Here is a 16,636-nt window from a genome sequence, read left to right as displayed (position 1 = left end):
AGAACCCAGATATGATTTCTTCCTCTGATCTGAATCACAGGCTCCAGGCGCTATATATCCTCCAAAAGGATTTATGGCCAAAGCTAAAAGAGAGCTATCTACCGGCTAAGGACCCAGCCCCACACTCATACCAGCCGGGGAACTCAGTCTACGTGAGGCGACACCGACCCTCAAACCTCGAACCTCGTTGGAAGGGGCCCTTCATGGTACTCCTGACGACACCCACTGCCGTGAAGGTAGACGGGATAGCTGCCTGGATCCACGCATCTCACGTGAAACCAGCTCCATCACCTGACCCCCGCTGGCAGCTGACAAAGACTGATAACCCCCTTAAACTGCACCTTCACCGTGTCTCTGTCAATCATGATGAAGTTTTTTAAGGTTTGGACATTGTTAACTATATTGTTGCCTTGTTCTCTATCCTCTTCACCCTACCAACTTTACAATTATACCTGGCAAATCATTAACCAAGCAGGAGATGTAGCTAACTCCACATCTCAACTATCAACGTCTACTCCCTGGCCCCCTCTCGAGGTAGACCTGTGTGCTCTTGCCCTAGGAGCCGACCCACAGTGGGGCACCCCCAACCATTTTTGGCCACAAAACAAGCCTATAAATACTGGAAATCGATACCTTCCCCAGTATGAGTGTGGCAACACGGTTGACAGAACCCTTCTCAATACGGCCCCAATTTATGTCTGCCCCGGACCCTCCCATAGGCCAAGAACATCAAATTACTGCGGTTATTATAACGATTATTTTTGTGCCTCCTGAGGATGTGAAACTACTGGAGATGGGTCCTGGCGCCCCTACTCTTCATGGGACTATATTACAATAAAAAGAAAAAGCCCCATAGAAGAAAAAGACTTAGCCCCACCACGTCTAAAGGAATGTTGGATTTGTTACTCTTCCAGCCCCCCCTTCTATGAAGGGCTAGCCGCCTCAGGAAATGTAACATTTACCAATGAGACCTCTGGCCTACGCTGGCGGCCCCCACCTGGCACTCAGGGACTCACTATGAGTTTTGTCTCTGGAGCAGGACTCTGTCTGGTAGGCCCTCGCATGTTGCCTCCTACCTCCCTCCAGGAGATCTGTAATCAGATTCTCAGCATAGACTCCCAAAATTACAAATATGTTTCGGCCCCCTCGGACGCCTACCTCGCTTGCTCCACAGGGTTAACTACCTATATAGAAAAAACAACTTTTCTAGAGAAAAAGGACTATTGTGTGCTTATCAACTTGCTGCCCAGACTTGCTATAAGAAATTCTGATGATTTTCAAAGAATCTGGAATTCTGGCCCTTCCACCCCTTCTAGGAATAAGAGAGAGCCTATAACTACCCTTACATTAGCCTTAATAATGGGGTTGGGCGCTGCAGGAGCAGGCACTGGCATAGCTTCCCTTGTCACCTCCAACCAACAGTACGCTCAGCTCAGCCTAGCAATAGACAAAGATCTACAAGAGTTACAGTCAGGAATGCAGAACCTAAAGGACTCGGTTTCTTCACTTTCAGAGGTTGTATTACAGAATAGAAGAGGCCTAGATTTATTATTTTTACAACAGGGGGGACTCTGTGCAGCTCTAAAAGAAGAGTGCTGCTTCTATGCAGACAAGACTGGATTAATAGAAAACAGCTTGCAGAAAGTACGAGAAAGCCTAGAACAACGCAAATGGGAGAGACAACAGAACCAGTCTTGGTATGAATCCTGGTTCACCAGGTCCCCCTGGATGACTACTTTAATCTCCACCTTGCTAGGGCCACTTATCATCTTAATTCTCCTCTTCACCTTTGGTCCATGCATAATAAATAGATTAGTTACCTTTATTAGAGAAAGGATCAGCACCGTCCAAGTCATGATACTTAAACAACAGTACCAGTCTCTTGCAGAAACTGAAATTCCATGATTGGAATTATGACAAAGAAAAGGGGGAAATGAAAGGATAAAAGTTGCCCTATTTCTGCTGCCCTGTTTTCTAGTTGCTCTGCTAACTTGCCTTTTTAAGCTTCTGTAATGTGGCTTGCTTGCTGCTGCACTGAATCACAGAACTGCCATTTTGCAACTGCCTCCATTTTGTAAAAAGTATACCATGAGGACCTGACCTTTTGTATGCCTTATACAATGCCTAAATTCCAGGAACTCGAGTTCCTCATTAAGATAACTCCCCACCTGGACACAACCAATCAATGGTCAACACATATCTGAAGCCCCCAGACACGAGCCCACCCCGTGGGCCCCACCCAATCAGAGGGACCCACGGCTGGAAAGCCCCTATGACTCTGCATACCTGTGGTTTTAGCCTTTATAAGCTGACCAAACCCGTTGCTAGGGGCTCTTCACCCCTCCTGCGAGAGGAATCTGTGTTGAGCCCCAATGCATCGGATTCAATAAACCTCGTGCGGTTTGCATTGAGAGCATCCTGCGTGAGTGTTCTTGGGGTTGCGTAGACAGCCCTGAGCAGGGACCCCTCTGGGGAACCCCACAATACCACCACATTCAGTTTATGCAATGTGATACCCCCAGCTCTCATAATAGGTTGATTCTAAGCCACACACATTTATTGTTCACCTTTTTAGTTGATAGCCGCCAGGAGATCAGCTGGTCTAGGCAGCCCCAGTTCTGATTCAGTAGGCTGGAGAACTAGCATTCTAGCAAGTATCCAGTGATGCTAAGGCACCAGACATCTTGAGACTCATTGGTGTAATCCATGGTCTAAGCAGATCCCAAGAGGTACTCTGCTCTCTGCTTCCCTCCTCTCACTCAGCACCAGTACGTGATCACTTAGCCTGTGCTGTGTGCTCAGCAACATTCTGCCTGCTGTACAGATATTTAACTTCCTGTGGCCCTATCACATTTTACTGAAAAATTCAGAATTAGGGCTGGAGAGATGGCTTAGTGGTTAAGGCATTTGCCTGCAAAGCCAAAGAATCCCAGTACAATTCCCCAGGACCCATGTTGGCCAGATGCACTAGGGGTCACAAGCGTCTGGAGTTTGCAGTGGCTAGAGGCCCTAGCACAACCCTTCTCTGTCTCTGTCTCTGTCTCTCTCTCAAATAAGTAAATAAAAATTTAAAAACGAAAAAAATATTTTTAGGGCTGGAGAGATGGCTTAGCAGTTAAGAACTTGCCTGTGAAGCCTAAGGATCCCAGTTTGAGGCTCAATTCCCCAGGACCCACGTAAGCCAGATGCACAAGGTGGCACATGCGTCTGGAGTTCATTTGCAGTGGCTATAGACCCTGGCATGCCTATCTGCCTGTTTCTCTCTCTGTCACTCTCAAATAAAAAAATTAAAAAAATTTTTTAAAAGTCCAGGTGTGGTGGCACAGTTGAGAAGTGTCCGTGGCGAATCCCCAGAGGAAATAAGCAGCCCCTGCCCCACTCCCTGGGCCTTCCCCTACTCCCCAAAGCAGGTCCCTCCTCAGCAGTTAGTTATGGGATTCTCCCCCCTTCCACAGTATATCTTTTTAAAAAAAAATTTTTCCATCAAGGTCATCTTCTGTTTTTCTTTTTTTTTTTTAATTCTTTTTTTTTTTTCCTTCTTTCCTCTTTTTTTCCTCTCTCTCCTCCTAATACACATTTTATTAGTAAGGGGAATACCATGATGTCGCTCTAGCCCGGCCCCTGTAGACTCAACCCCGGGGCCTGCTGTTAAAACCACTGTAGAATAGAGATCGGGAACTGTCGTAGTTGGTGGTCCGGCACGGTAGCGGCACGTGGGAAACCCCGGTCTGTTGTGCTGATGTCTGTTGGTTCGTTTGGGGATAACCTTGATCTGTCTTCCTCTAAACAGGGACTCATCTAAGGCTAAGGAAGTCCTCACTGACTCTTTGTCGGAGAACTCTACATATGCAAACCCTTTGGGATGGCCACTAAATTTGTCACAAAGTATGGTAACACGGTTGACTGAACCACAGCCATGAAAGTGAGCTTCCAACTTTATGCAGTTGCGCCATAGTCCACCTTGCCAACATAGATAGAACTGGCATCAGCTTCCATCTTCTCCTCAATAGACATGATCACTGGGCCAGCCTTGCCTGGAGGAGGACTCATGTTCATCGGCTTCTCTACCTCGTTCTGCAGCTCCTCTAGCTTTTCCGCCTCTTCCTCCATCTCCCTGACTGGAGCTTTGATCGCTTCCAGCTCCGGGTCCTCAGTGGCGCCGTCCCCGGGGTCACCCTCGACCAGCCCCTGCTCTTCCTCCTCCTCCTGGCTGCCGGGGGCTGCCGAGCCAGGCCAGGGCCCGGAGCTGGAGGCGGGGTGGGGTGGGGGTGGGGGTGGGGGTGGGGGTGGGGGTGGGGTGGGGTGGGGGTGGGGGTGGGGGTGGGGGTGGGGGTGGGGGTGGGGGTGGGGGTGGGGGTGGGGGTGGGGGTGGGTGGGCGCGGGGTGGCTCCTCTTCGGGCTTGGTTCCGGCAGCAGCTCCCCAGGCTCCAGTTCCTGAGACTCCAGGCCGTTCCTGTAGTCCCCTGCGCCCCCCCTCCCCCTCCCCGATGGCGCCGCCGGTTGCCTGGATCCCCGACCGCCTGCAGCCCCCGCTGCTGCTGCCGCCTGGACTTAATTCTTATTCATGAAGAGAGAGAAGAATCTATTTTCATCCTTCTATAGATACATATGCAGTTTTCCCAGCACCATTTGCTGAAGAGGCTGTCTTTTCTCCAATGACTATTTTGGCATTTTTATCAAATATCAGGTGGCTATAGCTGCCTGGACTTACATCTGGGTGCTCTATTCTGTTTCACTGATCTACGTGTCTGCTTTTGTGCCAGTACCATGCTGTTTTTGCTACTATGGCTCTGTAATATAAAGGTTTAAATCAGGTATGGTGATACTACCGGCCTTATTTTTGTTGCTCAATATTGTTTTAGACATTCGAGATTTTTCTGTGATCCCAAATGAATTTTTGGATTGGTTTTCTATTTCCATGAAGAATACCATTAAAATTTTCTTGGGGCTTGCATTAAATGTGTAGATTGCTTTTGGTAAGATTGCCATATTCACAATATGGATTCTTCTGATCCAAGAACAAGTGATGCTTATCCATTTCCTAGTGTCTTCTACAATTACTCGCTTGAGTGTTTTAGTTTTCATTGTAGAGATTCTTTACTTCCTTGGTTAGGTTTATTCCAAGGTACTTCATTTACTTGTTTATTTATTTTTGATGCAATTGTGAATGGGAGTGACTCTCTGATTTCATCCTCTGTGTGTTTGTTATTAGCATATAGGAAGGCTACTGATTTCTATGTATTTATTTTGTATCATGATACATGGCTATAGGTGTTTATCAGCTCTAACAGTTTGCTGGTAGTCTTTAGGGTCCTTTATGTATAGAATCATATCATCTGCAAATAATGATAACTCAATCTCTTCCTTTCCAATTTGTATCCCTTTTATGTGTGTCTCTTGCCTTATTGCTATGGCTAAAACGTCCAGTACTATATTAAATAAAAGTGGGGATAGTGGACACCCTTGTCTTGTTCCTGATTTTAGTGGAAAGGCTTCTAGTTTTTCTCCTTTTAGTAATATGTTGGCTGTAGGCTTGTCATAAATAGCCTTTATTATATTGAGATATTTTCCTTCTATTCCTAGTCTCTGTAGGATTTTTATCATAAAGAGATGTTGGATTTTGTCAAATGCTTTCCCTGCATCTAATGAGATGATCATGTGATTTTTGTCCTTCAGTCCATTTATATAATGTATTACATTTATTGATTTGTGTATGTTGAACCATCCCTGCATCTCTGGGATAAAGCCTACTTGGTCAGGGTGAATGATCTTTCTGATATATTCTTGTATTCTGTTTGTCAATATTTTGTTGAGAATTTTTGCATCTATGTTCATGAGGGAGATTGGTCTGTAATTTTCTTGTTTTGCCTGGCTTTGGTATCATGGTGATGTTGGCTTTGTAGAAGGAGTTTGGTAGGATTCCTTCTTTTTCTATTTTATGGATAAGCTTAAGAAGCAGTGGTGTTAGTTCTTCCTTGAAGGTCTGGTAAAATTAATTCAGCAGTGAATCCATCTGGGCCTGGACTTTTTTTAGGTGGGAGATTTTTGATAACTGCTTGGATCTCCACACTTGTTATAGGTCTGTTTAAATGATTAATCTCATCTTGATTTAATTCAGGTAGGAAATCTTCCATATCTTTCAGATTTTCACACTTAGTGGAGTATATGCTTTTATAGTATGTTCATATGATTTTTTCAATTTCTCTGGTATCTGTTGTGATGTTGCCTTTTTCTCTAATTTTATTGTGTCTCTTCTCTCTCTCTTTTGGTCAGTTTTGCTAAAGGGTTATCAATCTTGTTGATCAGATTTTTTTCTATTTCATTAATTTCTGCTCTAATCTTTATTATTTCTTCCCATCTACTGGTTTTTGATTTGCCTGTTCTTCTTTTTCCAAGGCTTTAAGGTGAAGCATTTACTCACAACCTTTCTAATTTCTTAATATAGGCACTTAAAGCTATAAATTTCCCTCTTAGGTCTGCCTTCATTGTGTCTCAAGGGTTTTGGTGTGTTGTATTCTTATTGTCAATTTGACTCTGATTTTTTTGATTTCCTTCTTGATTTCTTCATTGACCCATTCATCATTTAGTAGTATATTGTTTAGTTTCCATGATTTCATGTATGCTCTATAGCTCTTCTTGCTATTGATTTGTAATTTGATTCTGCTGTGGTCAGATAGAATACAAGGAATTATTTCAATTTTCCTGTATTTGTTAAGATTTGCTTTGTGTCCTAATATAGTCTATTTTAGAGAATGTTCCATGTGCTGCTGAAAAGAATGTGTATTCTGTAGCATTTGGATGAAATGTCCTATATATATCTGTTGGGTCCATTTGTTCTATGACCTCATTTAATCCAGATGCCTCTCTGTTTATTTTTTCCTGGGATGACCTGTCAATAGATGAGAGTGGGGTGTTGAAGTCACCAACTACTACTGTGTTTGGTGTTATATGTGACTTTAGTTCTGATAGCGTTTGTTTGATGAAGTTGGGAGCCCCTATGTTAAATGTATATATGTTTAGGATTGTAATGTCCTCCTGGTGGAGTGTGCCTTTCGATATAAAGTGACCTTCCTTATCTTTCTTAAGTAATGTTGGACTAAAGTCTATCTTGTCAGATATTAGGATAGCAACCCCTGCTTGTTTTCTAGGCCCATTTGCTTGAAACACTGTTTTACAACCTTTCACATTAAGATAGAAAGGTGATTTTCTTGGAGGCAGCAAATTGAAGGATCCTGCTTTTTAACCCAGTGTGCAAACCTATGTCATTGGGTTGGGTCATTGAGGTCATTGATATTAAGAGATATTATTGAAAGGTGTGTATTTATTTTTGCCATTTTTTTGTAGTTCTTCTGGTTTTTCCTTTGCTTTCTTGTATTAACTAGTATTTGAGTATCCCCCTCCACCCCCACAGGTTCCTTATCTGTGTGCTTTTCTTTCTCTTCAGCATGGAGGATTCTTTCAAGTATTTTCCATAGAGCTGGTTTTGTCTTCAAATATTCCTTTAGCCTGTTTTTGGTGTGGAATGCTTATTTCTCTCTCTATTTGAATGGATAGCTTTGCAGGATAAAGTAACCTGGGTTGAAAGTTGCTATCTTTCAGAACTTGAAATACATCTCTCCACACCCTTCTGGCTTTTAAAGTTTGTGTTGAATAATCTGTTGTGATCCTGATGGGCTTGCCTTTGTATGTGACTTGATTTTTCTCTGTAACTGCTTTCAATGTATTTTTCTTTGGTTTGTATGTTTGGTAGTTTAATTATAATATGGCAAGAAGGAGGTTCTTTACAGATTTTTTCTGGTTGGTGTTCTAAAGTATTCCTGATTCTGCATTGGCACCTCTTTCCCAATTTGGGACAAGATTTCTTCTATGATTTTATTGAAAATGCCTACTATTTATAATCATTCTTTTGAAATTTCTCAGACATTTTCTCTAAATCAGTCTCACTGTAGGTCATTTCTGGTGCATTAATACTTTTTGGTGGATTTATATTGTTTTGATTTTTTATGTTTCTTGTGTTATTATACATACACACACATATGTATATATATGTTTTTTAATTTTTAAAAAATATTTTAATTAATTAATTAATTTGAGGGCAACAGAAAGAGAGAAATAGGGAGAGAGAGAGAGAGAGAGAGAGAGAGAGAGAGAGAGAGAGAGAGAGAATGGGTGCACCAGGGCCTCCGGCCACTGCAAACGAACTCCAGATGCATGTGCCCCCTTGTGCATCTGGCTAACATGGGTCCTGGGGAATCGAGCCTCTAACAGGGGTCCTTAGGCTTCACAGGCAAGCACTTAACCACTATACTATCCCTCCAGCCCAATGTATATATTTTTGCATTTGGATTAATGTAATGCTTGGATTTTCTAATTATCTTCAGTATTATTAGATGTATCAATCAATCTGATGTTATATATCTTCAGGGTAGGAGCTTAAGGTGTTAGTTGTGGCTCTTAAGACTCTCAGAGTAACTACAAAAGTGACCCTAGATATTGGGTTTGCCTGCTATAAGAATATTCAAGTAGGCTGAGTGGAGCAAACTATAGGCAGATACTAAAATTTAACTAAACAATGTACACATTCAATGAAAAACAGCAGAGAGTATTTATGTAAGATTAGGTTTTATGACAACCCGATTCTTTAACAAAGTCACAGTCCCTTAGGATATGTGTTACCCCACACCCTTAATCCTGTCAACTAGGAGGCTAAGATTTCTGGTGTGTTGAGGGTTACAAGTCAGCTTGTGACCCAGTAAGACCCTTCTGTAATGAACAACAGAAGAAGAAACAAAGGCACTATAAATCAGGAAGCAACAAATGACAAGCCCAAAATATAGCTTATTCAAGAATGGCAATTCCAACCAGCCATCAGATTGAACATATAATTTATCTTGACATGGTAGATACAATTAGCACTTCTGATTCAAGCCTATATACCAGGCTTACTTGGCGGGTACTGACCTAGTGTAATCCAGTTACTTTTTTGGATTGTTTTGGTCTCAATTATGCTGTGCTCCTGCTTGGGTCCCTTTTTGCTATGCTGTGGGCTCAAGTAGGCTGGCTGGGTCACTGGATCACTGCTCTGGTTGTCAGTTCCAGGTGCAGTGTAGGTGTGCTTCCATACCCAGGTCTCTGGTACTTGGGGGTGCTTGCGCTGGTGGTGGTGGGGGAGTATGCAGGAGGCTGTGGATGGTGGCTATAGTTCTCCCACTGGTCTGTGTGATCCTCTACCTCAGAAGCAGCTCCTCATTTGGTCCCTGCCATCTTCCCTTCTTGTTTCTTGAGTTTGTGAGGAGCTCCAGGGTTAGTGGAGAATCCCCTCACCTGGCTTTTCCTGTGGCTCAGGCCTAACCTTGAGGCTGTGGCCAAGTGGACCTGGTTCTGCCTCTGCTGTGCTGCTTCTGCCTGCTTCTGTGGGCTCTAGATCTCTCCTACTTCTCTGCTATAGTTGATAATTTCTTATACACCTCACTTTTTAGTAGAAGAGTGTATTTTGCTTGTTTGTTTGCTTTTTTTTTGGCTTTTTCTCCCCTACACTGCTTTGGTGTGGTTCCTACACCACCATCTTAACTGGAAGTCAGTACTTCTTATTTCGAATAAAGTGAATTTAAGTCTTGTTTGTGCAAAAAAAAAAAAAAAAAAAAAGGTTCCATCACGAATCCTTTATTCCAGAGCAGACAATATTTCATTAAAAGGCTGAGAAAAGAACAGATGTAAACCCTTCCTTTTTGGGAAGCTGATTCTTTTTGTCAGGGAACAAAGACTGGTAGAAATATTCACATTTGCAGGCATCAGGATGGTAAAACTTGAATTGCATGAAAAAACATATCATTTGATATACTTTTTGGCCCCATGACTCAGCAGTTAAAATTTTTTTAAATGTTTTATTTTTTTATTTGAGAGAGGGAAAGAGGCAGAGAGAAGGAGAGAGAGAGGGAATGGGTGCACCAGGACATTCAGCCACTGCAAAAGAACTCCAGATGCATGTGCCACTTTGTGCATCTGGCTTACATGGGTCCTAGGGAATTGAACCTGGGTCCTTTGGCTTTATAGGCAAGGACCTTAACTGCTAAGCCATCTCTCTAGTCAACTCAGCAGTTTTTTAAAAAAGATTTTATTTTTAAAAGCCAGGTGTGGTGGCAGAAGCCTTTAATCCCAGCACTTGGGAGGCAGAGGTAGAAGGATCGCCGTGAGTTCAAGGCCACTCTGAGAATACAGAGTGAATTCCAGGTCAGCCTAAATTAGAGTGAAACCCTACCTTGAAAAACCAAAAGAAGTTTTTTTAAACCAGGTGTGGTTGTGCATGCCTTTAATCCCAGCACTTGGGAGGCAGAGGTAGGAGGATAACCGTGAGGGCTAGAGTGAGACCCTATCTTGAAAAACAAAATTTTATTTTTATTTATTTATTTGACAGAGAAAGGGGGGGGGGGAGAGAGAAAGAGAGACAGAGAGAGGAGAGAGAGAGAATGGTGTGCCAGAGCTCCCAGCCACTGCAAACGAACTCCAGCCATGTGTGCCCCCTTGTGCATCTGGCTATGGTACGTCCTGGCTTTGTAGACAAATGCCTTAACCACTAAGCCATCCCTCTAGCCTCGACTAAGCACTTTTGATTTGACTTGTCCATTTGGAGAAATATAAAGCATGTCTTGTTGATGAAATAATTTGTTTTTCTGGGATATACCTAGTTTGTGGCTCATTTGACTGGGTGAAGTTTCCCTAGGCTTAGTGTAAGCAAGAACAAGAAGGTCTCATAAATGCCATGCAGACTGACTCCACACCAGGTCTATGAGGAGAGGCCAAGGAGCATGTTTCAAACTAGGATGTGTGGTTGGAGAAATGGGTTAGTGGTTAAGGCATTTGCCTGCAAAGCCAAAGGATCCTGGTTCAATTCTCCAGGACCCACGTAAGCCAGATGCACAAGGGGGTGCACGCATCTGGAGTTTGTTTGCAGTGGCTGGAGGCCCTGGCGTGCCCGTTCTCTTCTCTCTCTCTGCATCTTTCTCTCTCAAATAAATAAATAAAATATATTAAAACAAACAAACAAACAGGAATGTTACCAGATAGCTGCCCAGTGTCCTTTTGTTCTATCTAGATAAAAATCATAGGTAGGTAAGGAGCTCTTCCAAGTGCTGGTCTTCAGAGCTTTTGAATTTCTTGGCATTTGTAGTAGTGAGCAGCTGCAGCAGGCAGGCGGAGCACAGCGGGTACCCTCTAGTGACACAGCTCTCATCCGGCCTTGGGGAACATTTGAGAAGGCCTAGGAAGGATTCCTAAGCTCTCAGCAGGGATGGCATTTCCATTTCTAGGTGGGCCTGGGTATAGGGATTTTTCAGTTTGTGACAGCAGCCAGTCTTGCAACTCTTAGGCTGGTGGTATCTGAGATGCTTAGCCCTAAAGACTTGGCAGCTCTTTGAGATTCTTCTAGGCCTGCAGCTTCTCTCCTTTGGCTCCTTGCAGCTTTCCACACTTCTTTAGGTTTTTTTTTTTTTTTTTTTCAAGGTAGGCTTAGAATTCCCAGGGTGGCCTTGAACTAACAGCAATCCTCCTATCTCTGCCTCCTCAGTACTTAGATTAAAGGTGTGTACCACCTGCCCAACTTACTTCTTTAGTTTTATTTTTTAATATATTTTTATTTTATTTGTAAGCAAGGAGAGAGAGAAAAAGAAAGAATGGGCACTCAGGGCCATGCTGCAAATGAACTCCAGATACATACACCATTGTACATCTGGCTTTTTGTGGGTAGCAGGGAATCAAACCCAGGTCGTTAAGACTTTGTAGGCAAGTGTCTTAATTGCTAAATCATCTATGCAGTCCTTCAGGACTTTTTCTTTTTTTTAATAATTGATTTATTTTTTATTAACAACGTCCATGATTGTAAACAATATCCCATGGTAATACTCTCCCTTCCTCCCTGGGGAGCTCTTATCTGGTCCAGACATCTGGCTCAGTGGTGTGGTGTTTCCTTCTACTCAAGAACTCTGGTTCTGGCTTTCACCATCTCCTTGGGCCATCTGGAAGGGGACCCCAATCATGTTGGGGGCACGTTTCCCAGTTCCAGGGATCTTTGGCAGGCTAGGAGGCCCAGAAGTGGCCGCCATTCCTGACCAACAGGGGTCTTGGCAAAGGAAAATCTCTTGGGAGTCAGGCATGGTGGCGCACACCCTTAATCCCAGCACTTGGGAGGCAGAGGTAGGTGGATTGCCGTGAGTTCGAGGCCACCCTGAGACTACATAGTGCGTTCCAGGTCAGCCTGGACTACAGTGAGACCCTAGCTCGGGAAAAAAAAAAAAAAAAAAAAAACAAAAACAAAAAAAAAAAAAAAAAAAAAAAGGAAAAGGAAAAAAAAGAAAATCTCGTTGGGCCTCCAGAGATATTGTAGATATTTTATTTTCTGGGAAGAGCATTCCAATACCAATATGAGTGAAAGCAGAGAAGTTTATTTATCCTGAGGCCAAAGAGCTTCAGATAGTTCTCTAAAGTAGCTCTGACCCAGATCTGAGATTTTATTTCCATTTTGTAGTTTTCATAGCCAAGGGAAGAGTTAAGTGAACAAACAAGACATAACAACTTACCTATCAATCATTTCTGTACTCAGGCCATCCTAATAATAAATTCCATTTTATTTTGTTTTGGCCTAAGCTGTGTTTCCTTCTTATCACCCCTCTGGGCTCTTTCTGGACAGTTCTCTCTGGGATTTTTCCATTGACAAAGATAGATTTAGCTCTTCAACAATTGTTATAGTAACTCAATAAATTAGTTTAACTTTTAGCTTCTTTTTTACCACATGCCCAGCCTTTGTATCTTTTAGGATGAGGTGCCTGTTCAGGTCTTTTGTCCTTTTCCCTCTTTGGTGTGTATATGGTGTGAATGAGAGTTTGTGTTGTTCATATGTATGGGTGAGGGTACACATGAGCATGTGTTTGGAGGCTAGAGGTTATCATCAATGTCTTTTTAAAAAATTTATTTATTTGCAAGCAGAGAGAAAGAGATAGAGAGGAGACAGACAGAGATAATGGGCACGCCAGGGCCTCCAGCCCTGCAAACTAACTCCAGACACATGCATGTGGGTCCTGGGGAATCAAACCTGGGTCCTTTGGCTTCACAGGCAAGCACCCTCCATCCCTTGTCAATGCCTTTAAAATTTTTTTTTATTCATTTATTTCAGAGAGTGAGTGTGAGAATGGGTGCTCCAGAACCTCTAGCCACTGCAAACAAACTCCAGACACATGCACTACCTTGTGCATCTGGCTTTACTGGGGATCAAACCTGGATCCTTTGCCTGTGCAGGCAAGCACCTTAACCGCCAAGCCATTTCTCCAGCCTATCAATGTCTTTCTCTTCTTCACCTTACTTTTTGACTAAACTAAACTAAACTAAACTAAACTAAACTAAACTAAACTAAACTAAACTTAACTCAGAACTCACCAAATAAAAAGACAAGCTCGCCAGCAAGTTTAAGATCCTTTTCTCTCCAGCTCCCCAGTGCTAGGATTACAGACAAGCACCACCACACCTGCCATTACTGTTACATGAGTGATGTGGATCTGAATTCAGGTCCTCATATTTGCATGGCAAGTACTTTACATACTGAAACATCTCCCCAGCTTAGCATTTCTTCTTAGCTCAGGCTGATCTGGAATTCACTATGGAGTCTCAGAGTGGCCTCGAATTCAGGACGATCCTCCTTCCTGCCTTCTGAGTGCAAGGATTAAAGGTATGAGCCACCATGCCCAGCGTTTTTTTTTTTTTTTTTTTGGTGGGGGAGGGGGCATTTGTTCTTTTTTTTTCTGTTTTTATTTCTATTTTTTCTCAATTTTTATTAACATTTTCCATGATTACAAAAACTATCCCATGGCAATACCCTCCCTCCCCCTATTTTCCCCCTTGAAATTCCATTCTCATCATATCCCCTCCCCATCTCAATCAGTCTCTCTTATATTTTATGTTATGATCTGTTCCTCCTCTTGGCACTATGAGGTCATGGATATCCAGGCCATTTTATGTCTGGAGGGAGCATGTTGTAAGGAGTCCTACCCTTCCTTTGGCTTTTACATTCTTTCTGCCACCTCTTCTGCATTAGACCCTGAGCCTTGGAAGGTGTGATCAAGATGTTATTCAGTACTCCAGTCACTTCTTTCCAGTACTATACCTTCTGAGTCATCCCAAGGTTACTGCCATCTGAAAAGAGAAGATCATTCCATATGATTTATTTGCATCCTCTTAGATCTTGATTAGCCCTCCCTCTACCCTTCCTTTACTCCGTCTCTTCCCCTGACCTCCCTTTGGGCCTTTTCACCCCCCATTAATCTATTCTTCTACTTGCATATATACAATACCATCCTATTAAGTACCCTCCTCCCTTCCCTTTATATCTCCTTTTTAACTTACTGGCCTCTGCTACTGAGTTTTTTCCTTCTCATGCAGAAGCCCAATCATTTGTAGCTAGGATCCACATATGAGGGAGAACATGTGGCGCTTGGCTTTCTGGGCCTGGGTTACCTCACTTAGTATAATCCTTTCCAGATCCATCCATTTTCCTGCAAATTTCATAACTTCATTTTTCTTTACCACTGAGTAGAACTCCATTGTATAAATGTGTCATATCTTCATTATCCACTCATCAGTTGAGGGACATCTAGGCTGGTTCCATTTCCCAGCTATTATTAAATTGAGCGGCAAAAAACATGGTTGAGCACATACTTCTAAGGAAATAAGATGAGTCCTTAGGATATATGCCTAGGAGTGCTATAGCTGGGTCATATGGTAGATCAACCTTTAGCTGTTTTAGGAACCTCCACACTGATTTCAACAATGGCTGGACCAGATTGCATTCCCACCAACAGTGTAGAAGGGTTCCTCTTTTTCCACATCCCTTCCAACACTTATGATCATTTGTTTTCACGATGGTAGCCAATCTGACAGGAGATGGAATCTCAATGTAGTTTTAATCTGCATTTTCCTGATGACTAGTGATGTAGAACATTTTTTTAGATGCTTATATGCCATTTGTATTTCTTCCTTTGAGAACTCTCTTTTTAGCTCCATAGTCCATTTTTTGATTGGTTTATTTGATTTCTTATTATTTAGCTTTTTGAGTTCTTTGTATATCCTAGATATTAACCCTCTATCAGACATATAGCTGATGAAGATTTTTTGCCATCTGTAGGTTGCCTCTTTGCTTTATTCACAGTGTCCTTTACAGTACAAAATCTTTGTAATTTCATGAGGTCCCAGTGGTTAATCTGTGAGTCTCAGAGTGGCCTCGAATTCCTCCTATCTCTGCCTTCCAAGTGCAAGGATTAAAGGTATGAGCCACCATGCCCAGCTTTTTTTTTTTGGTGGGGGAGGGGGCATTTGTTCTTTTTAAAAAAATATTGTTTATTTTTACTTATTTATTTGAGAGCGACAGACAGAGAAAGAAGCAGATAGAGAGAGAATGGGTGTGCTAGGGTCTCCAGCCACTGCAAACGAACTCTAGATGTATGCATTGAGGGGGCATTTCTTCTTAATGCATAAAATAATGCTACATATTAAAGCTGAAGTTCTCTTAGACTCTATGAAGTATGATAATGGAGCTGGGCGTGGTGACACATGCCTTTAATCCAAGCACTAGGGAGGCTGAGGATGATGGTGAGTTCAAGGCCAGCCTGTGGCTACCTAGAGTGATTTCCAGGTTAGTATCGGATAAAGTGAGACCTTTTCTTGAAAAAAAAAAAACCAAAACAAAACAAAAAAAAACTGAAACAGCCAGATGATAGGTCTTTCCTACCACTATTCAAGTTCAAGTGTTGTGCAGCAGATTTCTCAGAATTGAAAGATTCTCCTCTGAAGAGGCTTTGATTCAGGAAGTCAATTCTACCAGACTTAAACTTATGTCACACAGCTACTCTCCATGGTTCAGTTAATTAGAAACTGAAACACTCCTTGCTGGGAGAGGCAGGGAGAAAATTCCAGAAACTTAGCAAGTCAACAAGGCTGGGAAAGAGATGCAAGACCCTGCTATATGACTCCACTGTGCTTTGCACACTCCCCTCCCGGCAGAGCAGGCTGTTCCGTGAGCTCCAGAGATGCAGCTTCCAGGCGTCCTCGCCTGTGCTGGGTGGGCTTTCTGGTGGTGCAGCTGCCTTGAGCCATCCGTGCTCCAGTAAGCAGCCCCACCTGCTCCGCAAGTAACCCCAGTATAATCACTGGTTCACCAAAACTGATTTTGGTGTAATTGTCCTTTCGTCTGTCCTCTGTAACCTATCTAGGTATTCAAGTCACCCCTAGGAAAAGGCTTCTCATTCGTGACATCTAGTGAGGTAAGTAAGTAGCAATATTATTTTACATATGAGTCATTTGCCTAACAATTACTCAAACAGAAGATTTGGTTTTATTCCTTTACTGGGATAAAGGATATTCTTGTTTTTTTTTGAGGTAGGGTCTCACTCTAGCCCAGACTGATGTGAGACTCACTTTGTAGTCCCAGAACTCACAGCAATCATCCTACCTCTAAGAATATTCTTTTAAACAATATTTATTTTTATTTACTTATTGAGAGATGGTGAGTGCTCAGGTCTCCAGCCACAGCAAACCAACTCCATGTGTATGTGGCACCGTGTGCATCTGGCTTTCCTTGTGTTCTGGGGACCTGAAC

General features: G+C 42.7%; 1 pseudogene; it reads right to left on the bottom strand.

The window, feature by feature from the left end:
• Positions 1–3,475: 3,475 nt before the first annotated feature.
• On the bottom strand, positions 3,476–12,098 carry LOC123460694 (annotated as a pseudogene).
• Positions 12,099–16,636: the final 4,538 nt, after the last annotated feature.

The sequence above is a fragment of the Jaculus jaculus genome, chromosome 5 (genome assembly GCF_020740685.1).
Source record: "Jaculus jaculus isolate mJacJac1 chromosome 5, mJacJac1.mat.Y.cur, whole genome shotgun sequence".
NCBI lineage: Eukaryota > Metazoa > Chordata > Mammalia > Rodentia > Dipodidae > Jaculus > Jaculus jaculus.
Note: the sequence above shows the minus strand (reverse complement) of the source record. Positions and strands in the feature narration are given on the sequence as shown.